This window comes from Acomys minous (assembly GCF_964271855.1).
Source record: "Acomys minous genome assembly, chromosome: 9".
Lineage (NCBI taxonomy): Eukaryota > Metazoa > Chordata > Mammalia > Rodentia > Muridae > Acomys > Acomys minous.
The window spans coordinates 69,632,007-69,649,523 of NC_140490.1; the positions used below are offsets into that span (position 1 = coordinate 69,632,007).

Here is a 17,517-nt window from a genome sequence, read left to right on the forward strand (position 1 = left end):
TAGCTAGGTTAACCAAAAATTAAAAAGGAAAAATACAAATTAATAAAACTATAAGTGAAAAGAGAGGCATTACAATAAACACCAACAAAACCCAGAGAATCATAAGGATATGTTATAAAAGTCTGCACTCCACAAAATTTAGAAACATTAAGTAAGTGTATGAATTTTTTGATACTTAAATTTTAGCAAAATTAAATTATCATCAAATAAACAATTGAAACAGATCTATAAATCCTAGTCAAATAGAAGTAGTCATTAAAATATTCCTAACCAAAATGAAACCCAGAGTCACATGAATTCAGAGTAGAATTTTCCCACATTATCACAGAAGAACCAAAGCCCATACACCTCAAAATATTCTACGAAATAGAAACGGAAATAAACATTTCCTAATTCTTTTGATGAAGCCTTTATTGTAGTGATGTCAAATCTATACAAAGACCTGTTGTGGGCTATTGACCAGAGAAGACTGCCTACACATGGGTTTAAGCAAATAGAAAGTCTAGAGACTACACTGGGTGTTCAGTATCCCAGTGTAGCACTGAGCCTTTCAGGGTGAGCTTTTAAGCACAAAAACCATATTTTGGGTAGACATCCTTCAGTTAACAAGAACAATTAGTCTGATGCATAACTGCAGGTAAAGGAAAAAATATAGAGAGAGGAACAATTAACACTAAAGGCCTTTTGAAAAGACAAACAGAAACCTACTACTATAGAAGCTCTCTAAAATATATACATGTATAAAAAGGAATTTAAGTTGAGTTACCATATAGTGAGGAAAACATGCCCCAACTAGACATTTTATGCTGCCAAGTAAAACCAGCTGTACCAGGAATGGGTTACAATTTCTTGTAGGGGGCCCTGTGATCCCTCTCAACACATCTCAGGATACTTTCTTGTTGTTGTTGTTGTTGTTGTGGTTGTTGTTGTTGTTGTTGTTGTTTTTCTAGACAGGGTTTCTCTGTAGTCTTGACTGTCCTGGACTCACTTTGTAGTCCAGGATACTTTCACGGCTGTTGTTTGCTCTCCACAGCTTTGTGGTAAGGCTTTATTGCTGCAGGTAACACATGTCATCAAACAAGAGAAGTCTAGCTGGTTCCCAACTAGAAACTTTGCCCCTACTGACCAGCATTCATGGTGCTTGAAGGTAATCTGCATACCACTGGAGAAGAAAGGGAATCCTGAATACCATGGAGCTACAAACCCTGCTCCCTACAATGACCTGCTTGCAATTTGTATTTCTACAATAGTGACACAACTGCTATGGGAGTAACCAGCCACTTTTTGTTTGTACTTAAGGCCCATTCCATGAGAAATAGCCCATACCTGGTATGACTAAGTGGACAAGACATTGAGACTATATAGGTCCCAGGTCTAAGGAAAAATATATTATAACTCTTCTGCCAAAGGAATATAGCAATAAAATACATCCTAGTGACGTTGCTCCCTCTTTCTTTTTATGAGATTAAAACAGAAATTCATAATTGGAAAATGTACAGAGACTTTGAAGTACTTGGTCTTAAATAGGATGTTTTCATCAACTCCCTCTCCTCGAGGCCCAGAGATCTCTATTCAAAAGAGGAAGCAGAAATATTGGAAGAATTCAAGGAGGTTGAGGCAGCACACACAAGACTTACATAGTTTCAAACTAGATGAGGATCCCAGCACTGAAAGACAGAGGTAGACATGGGGTCCCGCTGCTATTCAAGAACATACTTGTAATTAATCCCTGATGGAATGGGGACAATCAATATTCTCCAATAAAATGTCACTGATACCCAACCACATTCATGCTCAGGTATAGTTACCTAACACAAACTGAATTCCTCCATGCTTTTGCTTTTGTTCTGTTTTGTTTTTGTTTCATGGGAAATTTTTCTTTTGGCTTTTTGTTTGCTTATTTGTTTGTTTGTTTGTTTGTTTGACTGGTTGATTGGTTGATTCTTTTCATTATTTTTTCTTTCCGGTATTTGTTTTGTTTTATTATTTTTGTCGACAAGAGCAGAAGACAGCAAACGTAAAGGTAAGTGGGTAGGGTGGCAAATGGGATGCAGAAGGTGTTTGGAAGATGGGAATAACATGATCAAGATATATTGTATGAAAAGAATTTAAATAATAAAAAGAAAATGCATCAGAAAAAACAAACCCCAAGGCTGGCTATAAAGCCTGCAGAAGGTTTGATAGTATTGAGAACACAACAGATCCATAGTCTCCTTGTTACTGCATGCTAAACATGACACTGAAGAAATCTCTAGGCTGTAGTAATCAGTGATATTTTATTATGACTAAGTAATATGCTTGAAAATTATTTTAAAAACTGGTTACTTTGGATTATCATAAATATCTTCCCAAACAGTTCTTGCTTTAGGGACCAGATGGAGGAGAAAAAGGCAAAACTTGAGTTAAGTCCAAAGAGCCAGGACCCCTTGGCACTGTTCATCATCCTCCTACTTACTCACAGAGATTATAAATTATAATCATAAAATTTCTAGGTTCAGAAAATGACAGAGCACCAGGGAGAAGGTAGGACTGAGATCACAGATGGAGACAAACTCCTGGTGTTGACATTCTGACATCTTGCAAGTCTTGAGGTGATAAACAGGGCCTGGCTGGTGCTGTGAGGACACCCACCCTGAGCCTCTACACAGACTGCACAGGTGAGTGCTGCCATGTCAAGGTAGATGGGGATCCCTTTGATATAGAGAAAAAAAATCTGTGTAGGGCTGAACTATGGGAGAGAAGCATGTGGTCTTCCTGACAATCTGAAAGAGGAAAGAGGCAGGATTCAGGGAAAGGGTCACCTCTCATTTCTAAACTACCACACAAAATTGTTTCACTGTCCATGAGTGTGATGCGTGTGGTCACTAGGACAAAGCTTCTCCTTACACAGGGCAGGCAGAAGAAGGAGACAGAGGCCCCTGCAGCATAGCCTGGAGTAGGAACATCTTGATCCCACAATGTTTTGTGCAGATCTTGCTTCACAATCTTTGTATAATTTTTCCCTCCAAAACTGAGAACTTTGGTCTGAGCTGTATGACTTCTGGTGACTTCAGTACTTTTTGGAAGGAGTGCGATTTATTGATTGATTCTGATTTCATTTATTGTGAATTTCCCCTTTACCAGACACCATGTAAACTACAGAACAGGAGATGTATGGATAAAGTGGACATGAGGCTACACACCGACCCTAATGATGGATTTTAGAAAATTGATCTTTAAAGCGTGCTGTGCACTTCCCTACGTATTATGCGTGTCAGCTCATTGACTCCCTAAAATACATCTATATTGCATAAGACATAATTTACATATGAAAATAAGTTTTGTAAAAACCAAATAATACACTCAAAGTGACGAATATATGAATCAGAGATTTACATCCACAGTAGGTGGTCATGAAGCATCTTCTTGTGAATCCTGAACTTTCTGTTTCTAGAGTTTTGGAATCACTCCAGTTTCTGGAGTATTCACAAGCCACCACATCATTTGTGACAAAATTCCTCATTTAACTAGATGAACAGAGACTGAACTGACTGATTCTAGCATAGTGCATGTAAGAGGCCTGTGAAAGCTAGATAAAATGTACACCTTTAGCAAACTGGCTGGATACAAAATTAACACAAAAAAAATCAGTAGCTCTCCTGTATACAAATTACAAACAGACTGAGAAAAAATAGGGAAGCTACATCCTTCACAATAGCCACAAATAATATAAAGTATATTTTGTAACTCTAACCAAGCAAGTAAAAGACATATATGACAAGAATTTCAAGTCTCTGAAGAAAGAAATTGAAGAAGATATCAGAAGATAGAAAGAAATCCCATGCTCATGGATAAGTTGGATTAACATAGTAAAATGGCCCTCTTACCAAAAACAATCTACAGATTCAATGAAATTCCAATCAAAATACCAACACAATTCTTTTCAGACTTTGAAAGAACCATTCTCAACTTCAAGTGGAAAAATTAAAAAAAAAAACAGATTAGCTAAAATAATCTTGTACAATAAAAGAACTTCTGGAGGTATCTCCATCCCTGATTTCAGGCTCTAGGAACTTGGCAGGAATTCTTAATATCCCACCATTCCATCATTCCTAGCATGAGGTTTAGCTTGCTGCATCCATCATCAGGAAATGCAGGAGGGCATGCAGTCACCCAAAATTAACTTTTATTTTTCCACATGCTCATGTTTAACTCATATAAGAACCCTCAAATGTTTCTTGTGTCTTCTTGCTCCTTCTAAGGTATTTCCACAAACATTGACTCCTCTATTTATTTACAAAGCACCTACTATGCCCCAGAGGCTATTCTACTTTTTTTCTGGGCAAAATGGCTTTATTAGAGTGCCAGGACCACAGTAGGTCTTGGGAATTAGCACTGGGGCCCTTCTTCTTGCCAAAGATAGGCACGACATTGACAAGGCGATGGTTGTACTGAAATTTGCCCCTTGGCCTGGCCTGTTTTCTTCTTTTCCTGTTTGGCCACCTTGGGAGTTTGACCTCTCACTTTTCCAGCACGAGGCAGGAAACCATGAACTTTACCTCCAAGCATATGGTCAGCTACTTCCAGAGTGATCAGGGCCTCTACACCACACTGGCCTAGGGTGGCTTCATCCTCCAGTGGCGAGCCTGCTAGAAGCATGACTTGATCTTTGGGGGCAGTGCCTTCCAATGAAGCCACATGCGCTTTGATCTGGGCGATTGTCTCCTGGCTGGTCATCTCGAGGGTATGTAATTCCTGGGCACAGACAAAGAGCTGCCTGTTGGCAACTAACCCACTGCTTCTGCTGCTGCTACCACGAAGATGGAGTCAAGAAAGAGGAAGGGGGGTATCCACGTCCTCACTGCCTGCTGTATGTTACAGCACTCCCAGAGGCTACTCTAAACCAATGAGCAGGAAAGCAAGTGAAGACTAAGGATGTCATGATGGGAGTGTCCTTTATCTGAAGATCTCTTGCAAAGTGGAGACAACCAGGGAGAGAAGCTAATTCCCTGCAGCTAGTAAATGCTTGGCACAGAAGGGTACTGCTCACTAAAGAACAGATAAGAATAAACATTAAGTCGACTCTAAACACATTCAAGACATTTATGTGTGGTCACTAAATATATAGGAAAGCACAGAGGAAATGTCGTCTTTCAGAGAATAACACTGCAGCCAGGAAAACAAACTCCAGTTGAGAGTCTCTCTGTTCACAGTGCTGTGTAAATAGCTCAGAAACAGTGTACAGCAGGAGCTGGCTCCCACTTCCGTTCAGTCATCAGTGCGTACACAGAATATGTGATATTTGCTAAGTGTGCTTACCCGCTGAATACAGGAAAAAATTATTGTTTCATCCTCCCAACTGCTGCCAAGGCACTTGGAGTTCAGCTGCTTATGTAAGGACTGCAATGCTGAGGACACAGAAAGGAGCTGCTTGCTAAAGCCCATGCAATGTGGCCTTGTTGGGCAACAAGACCTTGAGGGTCCAAGAAGTTCAAAGCCTCCAACCCCAAAGACATGAAGGGTCCAGAACATACCCTGAGCTGTGTCTTTCAGGCTCCCCATGCTGTAGGCTTCCCAGAGAGGCTCTTGGCCATGCCCTATGTGCCTTGCCTGGAGGTCATGGTGCTATCCACCAAAGCTGTTTATCAGATCAGTGCAACTCCTACCTGAAAAGTGGAAACTTCTCAACAGTCACTAAAGGAGTACCAAACAGAGCTTGGCAGGGGCACCAAGGCCACACTTCATCCCTGGTCCTCTCCTGGGTCAAGAGTTGAAACTCTCCAAAGGAATACATTCAACAGCCCTGGTTGTGGGTTTCTCAAATAAAAATATCTCTTTGCTCAATTTGAATAATGTCCAACCTAGGTTAAAGAGCATGTTGGACAGAAGGGCTGTCTCTCCAGAGACCCGTGAGTGTTCACACAGGGTATCCAGTCTCTCTCACAAGTGGGTGGTGGACATGAACAAGAGGTCAGTGCATCACCTGGCATTCCTATCCAGAGCTATTTATTGTCTGTGTTTTTCTCCCATTATTAAAATAAAAACTCTCTATAATAATTAACTTTATGTGTATGATTTGATAGTCAATGAAATCGTGCATCTAATCTACTTCTGAGAGGTATTAAAGAGGCTAGCACAACAAAATTTTACTCTCATATTCAGATGGGTGTGAAGAACATGAGCAGGTTAAATAAAAGCACAAGATGAAGGAAATGTTATAAAACAAAATAAATTCACAGAACACATTCTGCTTGTGATAATTGGGGTTCCATTCAGCCATGCTGGTGATAACAATCCTTGCTAGTAGGTCTGGAGAAACAGTTTAGTAGGGCGAGCACATGTTGGTCTTGCAGAGGATTGTCCATCAGCACACACGGTGGTTCTGATCCTCCTCAACTCCAGTGTCAGAGGCTCCTATGCCTTTTCTGACCTCCATGTTTATCAGTCATCCACATGATGCATATCCATATATTCAGGAAAAACACTCATTAGATATTTTTTTAATAATTAGACATAATACTCATAAAATCAAGTTAAATCTTTACATTTGTTTCTTTTTTGTTTGCTTAGGTACTTTTTTGTTTTGTTTATTAGGTATTGGGGGGTTGCTTTGTGTTGTTTTGGGTTTGGGTTTTGCTTCTTTTGGTTGGTTGGTTGGGTGGGTGGGTAGGTGAGTGGATGGGTGGTTTTGTTTTCTATTAAAATTAGCCCTTAGGGGAAAAATTTGAGGTCACCTCCAACTCAAATCTTCCAAGTCTTTTGCCTCAAATGTATAGTGTCTTTAGGGTAGGAACTTACCTTCAAAGTATGGAAGGCAACCAAACACACCAGTAATAGTCTATGATATTTTGGAAACACACACACCCTCAGCCATCTGGTTCTCTACAAGTGAGGCCAAAAATATTTTGAGGAAAAGAGCCCCTTCAACAAATACTGCTGGGAAAATTAGAAAACCAACATGTAAAGAATTATTTGGATCCCATTTCTTGTCTTGTGTAAAAGTCGGTTCAAAACAGATCACAGACCTACATGTAAAGCCCCAAATTCTGAGGCTACAGCACAGAAACACGTAGGAAACACTTTAGGATGTAAACATGGACAAATGTGTTCTGCACAGAACATTCCCCTACCAAGCCATATGGGATGTAGTTCAAATCTGTCTCTTTCCCAAGATAGAGCTAAAATGAAATGTAATAGTAAAGAAATATCAGATTCCAAGATGGAATCACTTATCAAGCACTGTATCTGATCTACCACAATGAGACCAGGGATCAGACTGGGAGCCAGAGAACGTAAGACCTGAAAAACACTAGGTGAGTGAGGTCCTGCACAGTGCAGACCACAGGCGGGCCTGGCCCTGGGTCAAACTGCAGCAAGACTCTTTAAGACGAACTCAATATATGGGACTGAAGTCTTGGGTGTGAAGCACCAGAGCTCCTGGCCTGGGGAAATCTCGGGGAAATGGGTGAATCTTCCCTCAGAGCCCCCCACTTACCCTCCACCTTTACAAAAAAAAAGCCGCAGGTACCATATAGATGCCGAGGCAGCTATGAACATGTTAACCAGCCACAGAAGCAAGGTCTGAACAGGTCCAGCCAGGAACCTAACTACTAGCCACAGCAGATCATTTCTACATAATTTGACAGATCTAACCTGGACTGGCAGGTCTCCACAGCCAGGCAGGGCCTCCCACAGTCTTTGGAGCAGCTGGGCAGGCCTGAGGGGACAAGACATAAAACTAACCAGCAACCTTAATGCAGTGGGACTGAACCCCCACAGTTGTGCAATTTGAAGCTGAAATCAGGTCACCTGGCCTGTTCCAGGGAAGAATTTTTGGATCCCCACAACTAAGGGCCCTCGACCTATAATCACTCACCAGCAATCTGCTGTAAATGAACAGTGAAGAACACCAGAAACTATGTCTCAACACCAGAAACAGCAAGATGACTAAAGGCCAGTGTAAGAATGCAAACAATAAAAACCAAAACAATATGGCATCTCCAGATACCAACTATCCCAAAGAAAGCAATCATGAGAACTCAAACACAAACAAAATACAAGAAAATGACCTCAAATTCTTAGTAATGAAGATGATAATGGAAGAAACGAATAAAATCCATAAACAAATGCAGGAAGATGCAGCCAAACAGGTGGAAGACATAAAAGAGGCCTGTAGAGAGGCACTGGAAGAAATTCAGGAAAATACAAATAATTAGGTGAAGGAAATCAATAAAACAGTTCAAGATCTGAAGGCCTATTAAGAAGCACTGGAAGAAAATCAGAAGTATACAAACAATCAGATTAATAAATTGATTAATAAAACAATTCAAGATCTAAAGATAGAAATGTAAACAATGATAAAGGACAAGACAGAAGAAAAAGGGAACAAGAGAACTTAGAGAAGAAAGCAAGTAACACAGAGGTGAGTTTCTCTAACAGAATCCAAGAGGTGGAGAATCAAGTCCTGGGACTAGAAGATACAATCTTAGATCTTGAAGCAACCATTAAAGAAAATGCTAAATCCGAAAAAGTCCTGACACAAAACATCCAAGAAATCAAGAACACCATGAAAAAATGGAACCTGAGAATAATAGGCATTGAGGAAAGAAAAGACACCCAACTCCAAGGTGCAGAAAATATCTTCAACAAAATCATAGAAAAAAATGTCTCCAAGTTAAAGAAGGAGATGCATATAAACACACAGGAGGTCTACAGAACACCAAATAGAATAGAGGGGAACAGAAAATCTTCCTGCCACATAATAATCAAAACACAAAATATACAGAACAAAGAAAAATATTAAAAGCTATAAGAGAAAAGAGCCAAGTAACATATAATGGCAAACTTATCCCAATTATATCCTACTTCTCAGCAGAGACCGTAAAAGCCAGAAAGGTGTGGACAGAGGTCCTAAATACACTAAGAGACCACATATACCAGGCCAAACTATCAATAACCATTGATGGAGAAAACAAAATTCTCCATGACAAAAACTAATTCAAATAGTACCAATACACAAAGCTGGTCTTACAGAAGTTACTAGAAGAAAACCTCCAACCCAAAATGACAAGCTATACCCAAAATTACATGGGAAATAGATAACTACACTGTCACAAAAATATAACCATAAAAACACTCCACTGCAACCAATATCAAAATCAAGGGACTTAATAGTCACTGGTCATTAATATTTCTCAACATCAATGGTCTCAATTCTCCAATAAAAAGACACAGACTAACTGAATGGATGCATAAACAAGACACAACATTCTTCTGCATCCAAGAAACACATCTCATCCACAAGGTTAGATGTTACCTCAGGGTAAAAGGCTGGAAAAAGGTATTCCAAGCAAAGGGACAAAAGAAGCAAGCTGGTGTAGCCATTTTAATATCTAATAAAATAGACTTTTGATAAACTTGTATAATTTATCACTTCATACTCATCAAAGGTAAAGTCAACCAAGATGACATCACAATTCTAAACATCTACACTCTGAAAACAAGGGCACCCACATTTGTAAAAGAAATATTAACAAAGCTTAAACCACACATCGATCCCCACACATTAATAGTGGGAGACTTCAATATCCCACTTTCACTAAAGGATAGGTCATTGAAACAGAAAGTAAACTGAGTAATGATGACACTAATCAAAATTATGAATTAAATGGATCTAACAGATATCTACAGAACTTTTCAGCCAAACACAAAGGATTATACCTTCTTCTCAGCACCCCATATAACCTTTTCCAAAATTGATCATATAGTAGATCACAAAGCAAGCCTAAACAGATACAAGAAGATTGAAATAATACCTTGTATCCTATCAGATCACCATGGTCTAATGCTGGACTACAACAACATCAGAAATAACAAAATCCTACACACACATGGAAACTAAACAACTCTCTAAAATGACAACTGGGTCAGGGAAGAAATAAAGAAATTAAGGACTTCTTAAATTTCAATAAAATGAAAGAACAATATACTCACATTTGTGGGACACATTGAAAGCAGTGATAAGAAGAATATTCATAGCACAAAATGCCTTTATAAAGAAATTGGAAACATCCAATATAAGTAACTTAATGACACATCTGGAAGCCCTAGGGGAAAAATAAGCAGAAACACCCAAGAAGAGTAGATATCTGGAAATATCAAAATCAGGGCTGAAGTCAATAAATTAGAAACAAAGAGAACAAATCAAAGAATCATCAAAACCAGTAGTTGCTTCTTTGAGAAAATCAAAAAGATAGATAAATCATTAGCCAACTTAACTAAAAGGTAGAGACACTATTTAATTAACAAAATCAGAAATGAAAAGGGAGTCATAACAACAGACACTGAAGAAATACAAAGAATCATAAGATCCTTCTTCAAAGACTCATATGCCACAAAATTTTAAAATCTATTGGAAATGGACAATTTTCTTGATTGATTCCACTTGCCGAAATTGAATCAAGACCAGATAAAAAATTAAATAGTCCTATTTCTTCTTCAGAAATAGAAGCAGTCATTAATAGTCTCACCAAAAAAAAAGCCCAGGGCCAGATGGCTTCAGTGCAGAATTCTACCAGACTTTCAAGAGGAGCTAATACCAATACTCTTCAAGCTATTCCAAAAGATAGACATGAATGGAACATTACCAAATTCATTCTATAAGGCCAGAGTCAGTTTGATAGCTAAACCTCACAAAGACCCAACAAAGAAAGAGAATCTCAGACCAATTTCTCATATGAATATTGATGTAAAAATACTCAATAAAATACTTGCAAAATGAATACAAGAACATATCAAAGATATTATTCACCATGACCAGGTTGGCTTCATTCCAGGCATGCAGAGATGGTTTGATATACAGAAATCCATCAATGTAATCCACCATATAAACAAACTGAAAGAAAAAAAAACACATGATCATGTCCTTAGATGCAGAAAAAGCATTTGACAAAATCCCATACCCATTCATGTTTAAATTTTTGGAGAGTCTAGGGATACAAGGCACACACCTAGACATAATAGGTTATATACAGCAAGCCTATAGCTGACATCAAATTAAGTGGAGAGATTATTCAAGGAAATTTCTCTACAATCAGGGACCAGGCAAGGCTACCCACTTTCTCCATATTTCTTCAATATAGTTCATGAAATTCTAGCCAGAGCAATAAGACAATAAAAGGAGATCAAGGGGATCCCAAAGGAAAGAGGGCAAGTCAAATTATCCCTTTTTACAGATGATATGATAGTGTACGTAAGTGACCCTCAAAATTCCACCAGAGAACTTCAACAGATGATAAACACCTTCAGCAAAATGGCTGGATACAAAATTAACTCACAAAAGTCAGTAGCTATCCTATATACAAATGACAATTGTTCAGAGGAAGAAATTAGGGAAACTATACCCTTCATGATAGCCACAGTCAATCTAAAATATCTAGGAGTAATTCTAACCAAGAAAGTGAAAGACTTATTTGAAAAAACTTCAAATCTCTAAAGAAAGAGATTGAAGAGGAAATCAGAAGATGGAAATATCTCCCTTGTTTGTGGATCAGGAGAATTAACATAGTAAAAATGGCCATCTTACCAAAAGCAATTTACAGATTCAATGCAGTCCTTATCAAAATATCTACACAATTTTTTAAAGACATTGAAAGATCAATTCTCAACTTCATTTGGAAAAAAAAGCCCAGAATACATAAAACAATCCTCTACAATAAAGATATTTTAGAGTAATCTCCATACCTGATCTCCAGCTGTACTACAGAGGAACATTAGTTAAAACAGCATGGTATTGGCATAGCAATAGGCTGGTTGATCAATGGAACTGAATCGAAGACTGAGAAATAAATCCACACACATATAGACACTTGATTTTTGACAAAGAAGCCAAATCTATTCAATGGAAAAAGGATAACATCGTCTAAAAACAGTGCTGGTCTAACTGGATGTCTACATGGAGAAAAATGCATGTAGACCTATATTTATCGCCATGCACAAAACTCAAGTTCAAGCTGATTAAAGACCTCAACATAAAACCAGAGACACTAAATTGATTAGAAGAAAAAGTGGGGAAGAGCCTGGAACACATTGGCACAGGAGATAACTTCCTGAACAAAATTTCAACAGCCCATGCCTTAAGGTCAACAATTAATAAATGGGACTTCATGAGGCTGAGAAGCTTTTGTAAGGCAGAAAACACTGTCAACAGAACAAAGTAACAGCCTACAGACTGGGAAAAGATCTTTACCAACTCTTCATCTGACAAAGGGCTAATATCCAACATACATAAATAGCTCAAGAAATTAAACACCACCAAATCAAATAACCCAATTAGGAAATGGGACTCAGAAATAAACAGAGAATTCTCAACAGAGGAATATCGAGTGGCTGAGAAACACTTAAAGAAATTATCAATGTCCTTAGTCATCAGAGAAATGCAAATCAAAACAACTCTGAGAGTACGTCTTACACCCATCAGAATGGCTAAGATCAAAAACACATGTGACAACACATGCTGGTGAGGATACGGATAAAGGAAAACACTCCTTCATTGCTGGTGGGAATGCCACTTGTACAGCCTCTTTGGAAATCAATCTGGCACTTTCTCAGAAAACTGGGACTAGGCTACCTCAAGACCCAGCTATTCCATTCCTTTGAATATACCCAGAAGGTGCTCCACCACACAACAAGGATATATGTTCAACCATGTTCATAGCAGCCTTATGCGTAATGGCCAGAACCTGGAAACAACCTAAATGTCCCTCAGTTGAGGAATGGATAAAGAAACTGTGGTACATTTACACTATGGAATACTACTCAGCTATTAAAAACAACGAAATCCTGAAATTTGCAGACAAATGGATGGAACTAGAAACGATCACAATGCATGAGTTAACCCAGACTCAGAAAGGCTCACATGGTATATACTCACTTATAATTCAACACTCCCCCAAAAGGGATGTCCTATGAAAGTCTTCACTTATCAGGAGATCGGCATAGATGCGAGGACTTCCTATTGGGACTCTAGGTGAGAGAAGTTCAGGAAAATGGGGACATAGAAACCTACAAGAACAACATGACAGCTGGATCTGGACCCAGGGGGGTCTGCTCAAACTACTGCACCAACCAAGGACAATACATTCAGTAAATATTGAAGCCCTACTCAGATCTAGCCAATGGACAAGACATTCTCCACAGTTGTGTGGAGAGTGGGGATGCTGACATGAACTCTGGTGCCCCATATTTGACCACTTCCCCTTGGTAGAAAGGCCTATTGGCACTCAGAGAAAGGATAAGCAGGCTACCAAGATGAGACTTGATAGGCTCTGACTATATGGTTGGGGAGGAGGTCCCCTTTGGTCACAGACCTAGGGGAGGGGAATAGGGTGAAAGAGGGTGGTTGGGAGGGAGGAATGGGAGGATACAAGTAAGGGGAAGACAATTGGGTTATAATCTGAATACATTAATTAAATTTTAAAAAGTAAAGAAATGTCAAACTTGCATAAAACAATAAATTAAAAAGTAAATAATTAACCCTAGGCTAACTTGTGAGTCAAATGAAATAATTGTGGAGAGGTGAAAATGAAAGTCTCACGGAGGGCTGGCTTCTCCTTGTCATGGTAACAACTTTGGCAACTGAAATCTCCATGATATTTTATGGTAGCCAAAACTGCGCAAACCCCAGAGATATAAATATTGCCCAGCAAACATCACCTACTAGAACTCAGCCAGAGCTTGTCTGCTCCACAGCTGTCGTGGTGAGTGAACCTGATAGTTCTGTGATTCACTTGCATATGTCACTTTCCCTCGGAAGCACAACAGTTGATCTGTCTTAGGATGACCAGGGGACCGGGAAGGGTGAGCCCAAAGACCCTGAGCATCTCTGTCCCTGGGTTCAGGATGTGCTCACATCATAGCTTCACAGTGGCCTTCGCATGCGGCCACCTCAGTGCTTCTTCTAGGAACATTACTAAGGTTCCTTGGGGAACTCACTTTTCTACAGCTTCTGCTGTGCCCTGCTTTATGGTGCTGACAGCAGCATTATAGTTTGTAGAAGTCTATTAACCTGATTTCAGTGAGTTTCTGGGCTCTATTGGGCCAGCTTCTGCTTTTTTTTTTTTTTTTTTTTTTTTTTTTGTATTGCATCAACCCATGTGGATTGATGGGATATCTGTATCTGTATCTATATCATGTTTCATGTTACATGATACATGAAAATAATGAAAATTTTGAAATGCAGAACCAAAAAAAAAAATGTGTTTCAAGTGATCAGTGACCTCAAAGAGGATTAGTAAAACACGATGAAAAAATAGGTAAATTCAGGATGTAGGCCAAAACATCAGCAAGAAAAATGAGCTTTTGAAGAGAAATGAAGCAAACAGAAACACTAGATATGGAAAAAAAACTCAATAAATCCAATAAAAGAGTTGTGAGAAATACTACAAAAAAAAAAACAGATTAAGCAGAAGAAAACTATCAGGAATTAAAGACTGAGCAAACACCACACTGAGTCAGCTAATCTTTTCTCCTGTAGTCAATGGCATTGCCATGTGACCTTTTAAACTATAGCTGGAAGGGCTGGAGAGATGATTCAGCAGTAAAGCGAACTTGTTGCTCTTACAGAAGACCCTGGTTTTCTCCCAGCACCCACATAGCAGCTAACTACTATTGTCTGTTATTCCAGCTCCAGGGAATCTGAGGACCTGGTGACCTCCACAGGCACTGAATGCAAGTGGTGCACAGGCATATACGTAGATGAAACATGCATCTATTCAATTTAAAAATAGATTGTTTCATTCTTCTTTCATACATCTCCTCTGTCCTCCAGATCCACTTGTCCGTTTCCCTTCAGAAAAGACCAAGCAGTCCAGTGACATCAATCAAACACAGCATAACAAGACGCAATAAGACTCGGCACAAAAGCTCTTATCAAGGCTGCATAAAGCAACCCAGTAGAAGGAAAAGGGTCCTGAAAGCAGGCAGAGGAGACAGAGACAACCAACTCCCACTGTGAGGAGTTCCACAAACATCCCCAAGCTAAACAACCACAGCGTGCGTGCAGAGGACCTAGCCAGACCCATGCAGGCTCTGTGATTGCTGCTTCAGTCTCTGAGCCCCTCTGAGCCCCACTTGATCCAGTGAGCCATGGAGAGCCTGGTTTCCTCAAAAGCTGTCACTTCATATACAGACAAAGCATTTTTGGCTTCTATTTTGTGTCAGCCGCACCTACATGTATGGAGACACCATCATGCAGAGCACAGAGGGAGACAAGTGACCTCGACCTCACCTCCCGATGCAACCCAGTGATGCTTCCTCTTAAAGAACAGGAAGATGAGACCATCGTTTCTAACCTCATCTCTGCACCCACATTTATTTACATGAGTTTTCATCCAGGATACGAAGGGCTTACTAGTCACAAAAACGAGAAGTATATGGAAGGATACATAAGTTTCAGAATTGTCCTTGAAGTTTTATCATAAGAATTGTTTTTAGAATAAGGTTAAAATTGGGGACGCATTGATATCTCAAGTCCTACAGGATATTCAATGACTTTTATGTTCAGAAGTAAACTATCAGTCATGCAAAGGTCTTCACTATGGGTGGGCGCAGGTGGACAAGGGACACTAAACTTGTCCTTGTTCGTGTCTGGGACTTGCTCAAGTAGCAGAATTCCCAGTGCTGAGCATAATTCATTTTACTCCAGTATGATGAGGGATTTGAACAAGAAAGGAAGGTCTGCATGTCAGAATCTGGTCCCCAGCCTGGCCCCAGCCTGGCACTTTGGGGATGCGGGAAACTCAGTACACAGAACCTTGGTTAGTTGTTCACTTACCTCACATCCTTCCTCTCAAGATAATTAAACACTAATTAAGCTTGAAATAACTTGAGCAAGACAGATGTTGTAACTGTACTTCAGGGACTTCCTGCCCTCTGACACAGTCACAATATAAAATGGGAGTCTGCAATATGTGGTGGCACCAAGATCTCCATGGATCAGACAAATATGACCTGGCATCTGTCACCTTCCCAGAGCAGTGCCAGAGCCTGTCTGCACCACAGAGGCCCAGGTGAGTGTATGGAGGTAAGAGCTTTGATCCCCTCAACTTAGCTATGGAGAGTTTCATTAAAGCTGAAGTCTCTCTCTGACTAAGCCAGGGAACAGCTGAGAGGCTCCGTGAGTCTTGGGTCATCCGCTTTCCTTCTGATCATGGCAAGGCTGGTACCTGGGTCCACAAAGATCAAAGGAGATGACTTCCTGGAGATAGAGAAATGGAGCAGAAATGCTGAGGCATCAATAACCATCCTCACACTGGAATACCATGACAGAACTTGGGGTAGGTCTTTGCTTAAGTTTTCTTCCTGGATTTGTTTGGTTTGGATTGGTTGGCTTGCTTTGGTTTCTTTGGTTTGGTTTGGTTTGGCTTGGCTTGGCTTGTTTTGGTTGGCTTGGGTTGGGTTTAATTAATCAGTAAGATATAGAAGATTTTCAGGGGTCTATAAAATTTTGAAACAATAATGAAACACTCCAGTAACATAAGCACTAGAGAGACTGAGGCAAGATAAGTATTTTTTCAGTGGTTTACATAGAAAAAGGCCTCACAGCATGAGGCAAATTCCACCATGAGCTCTTAGGTATTAGAATCCCTGCTCACACCAATACGGCCCAAGCTACTGTTTTGCACCTGATGCTGAGGATTCATAATTCAAAAACTTCACCCATTTCACAGCAGCACCAATGATGTCATTTATCCAATTCTTCTACTTACCTCAGCATTATCTCCTAGGCAAAAGCTGTTCCCTGGTCCCTTAGATGTCCTGAGGTCACTTACTGGGGTCACAGCTCTCGTGACCCTCTCTGCTAGGCAGCATCGCTGGGTTCCTCTAGACACCCTTGTAGGCTGTAACCCGGTGGTTACATAATTTTTTCAACATATCTCTTGATGATTCAGCTGTATTTTACTTGTAGGGGCCTTTCTGGAAAGGTTAAACAATTTGACTTGACATTGAGGACAACGTTTAAAAAATAACTAGTAAAACACTTTATGGAGTGAAATCACAAAATCAGTATAAATACTTTAAAATATTAAGATGTAGAAATTGGACTCATAAAGCTTTGAAACCAAATGAAAAGATATGAACTGTTATACTAGTCAGGATGCAAGTAAGAAAAGAGCCTCAGACTTTGGTAACTGGTTGGCAAATATGATGAGCTAAAGTAAAAAAAAAAAAATGTAAGAAGAAACTTTGCTTGGAGAAACATGAAGTTCAATTCAGCTATGCTGAGAGTTAACAAGGATAATCCAAACACACAGCCACACAGACAGAAAGCCAGACGTAGACAAACACACATAGACACACGTACATGTGCATGTACTCACACTTGAACAAGTCAATTTTGCTAGTGTAAAGCTAAAACGTATCTCTTTTAAAATTTTAGATTTGAATACCAGTTGCCAACTCACCTGTCAGAGCACACAGCCTGTCTGAGAGTCCACAGGAAAGGGGGAGTTTCAGGGACCTACTCTGAAACACCGCATG

The 17,517-nt window shown here is 39.6% G+C and overlaps 1 pseudogene across 1 annotated transcript; it reads right to left on the bottom strand.

Moving 5' to 3' along the window:
• Positions 1-4,301: 4,301 nt before the first annotated feature.
• LOC311605876 (ubiquitin-like FUBI-ribosomal protein eS30 fusion protein) lies at positions 4,302-16,281 on the bottom strand (annotated as a pseudogene). The gene is made up of 3 exons: positions 16,203-16,281; positions 7,633-7,696; positions 4,302-4,789 (listed from the first exon to the last, which is right to left on the bottom strand). The product of its transcript is annotated as a ubiquitin-like FUBI-ribosomal protein eS30 fusion protein (transcript).
• Positions 16,282-17,517: the final 1,236 nt, after the last annotated feature.